Source organism: Solanum dulcamara, chromosome 8 (genome assembly GCF_947179165.1).
Source record: "Solanum dulcamara chromosome 8, daSolDulc1.2, whole genome shotgun sequence".
Taxonomy (NCBI): Eukaryota; Viridiplantae; Streptophyta; class Magnoliopsida; order Solanales; family Solanaceae; genus Solanum; species Solanum dulcamara.
The window spans coordinates 40,490,513-40,491,813 of NC_077244.1; the positions used below are offsets into that span (position 1 = coordinate 40,490,513).

The 1,301-nt window shown below is 42.0% G+C and overlaps 1 pseudogene; it reads right to left on the reverse strand.

Annotated features, from left to right (window-relative positions):
* Positions 1-261: 261 nt before the first annotated feature.
* LOC129901852 (5S ribosomal RNA) lies at positions 262-381 on the reverse strand (annotated as a pseudogene).
* Between the last annotated feature and the right edge of the window lie 920 nt (positions 382-1,301).

Sequence of the window (1,301 nt, forward strand, 5' to 3'; positions counted from 1 at the left end):
ACTATATGAACGAACTTTAGCTCTACTCGGTAGCCAACCCTAATGAATGGATGCGTATAAAAAGGGGTGTACACAATAGGAGGAGTTAAACCAAAATGACCACAAAAGGACATGGTCGTAGTGGAACTAAAGATCTACCCCTATACCGGTTGCAAGATAACAGCGGAAAGGGTAAGGCAACACTCAAAGACTAGTGAGACGACGCTAAGATAAATCTTAGGCTAAGTTGAGTGCCCCGTACATTATTGCAAGGATTACCATGAAATGCGACACGAGGACTTCCTAGGAAGGTCACCCATCCCAGTATTTCTCTCGCCCAAGCACGCTTAACTTTTAAATTCTAGTGGAATTTAGTGCGATAGTGCGGGTGTGGTCGCGCGAGATGGAAGAATCTGAAGCGGCGGAGAAACGACATGAGATTATGTACCTGGAGTACTATAAGTTACGTTGAGGGTAGTGTAAAAAGGATTTAAGCAACACAAGAAGGATTAGCTAATTGCAAACTCACGATGCACTCGAATGCCACAGTTCTTCAGCATAGTACCAGTTAATGAGAGGCAAACCACAGAATGGCTATATGGGCCAGTAGGCGAGGGAATTTCGATACCACTTGGCTGCCAACTCGGAGGGAGAAAAAGCAAAACATAAAAGATAAGGGTACCACTTGATGTAATTTATGGAAGACAAGAAGTAATACATGGGGTCAAAAATTCCACAATATAACCAGGGCTACTAGACTCACTTCGCACTCCGTCGACAACTGACTTTGGAGGGAATATTACCTAGGGATTAACGATATTAGCTCATGCTCCTTCAATCAAAGTCTACCTACTCAGCCAAGAAGGTGTAAAATTATAGGATAAAAGAGGGGTAGGACCTTATGGAGTCCCCTAGCTATTATCCTAGATGAAGAAGCCCAAGTTACAGTTAACTACTGAGAATCAGTCCGCGAAGAAATTGGGAAGACACATAAGTCTTCGTACACTACTTTACCCTCAAACTTGATAAACAGGCTAAAGCGTACCACTTAAACGCTAGAAGATATGTCATGAGCTGGTGTTGTTAACTTCAAAGGTAGCTGAGATAATTATCCATCACTTATCAAGTTGCCTATAATAATAATTACTATTCTAGTATCCCAATGGCCTCGTACAAGACTGGTAGATCAAAATATGTAAGTCCCCTATTGGATGGGTCGATGTTAGAAAGACTAAGCTAAAAAGTCCCTGACATGATTAAGTAAGCAACTGACTAACAGCCTAGAGTCGGCAGGAATGATATACAGATAATCGACATCGACA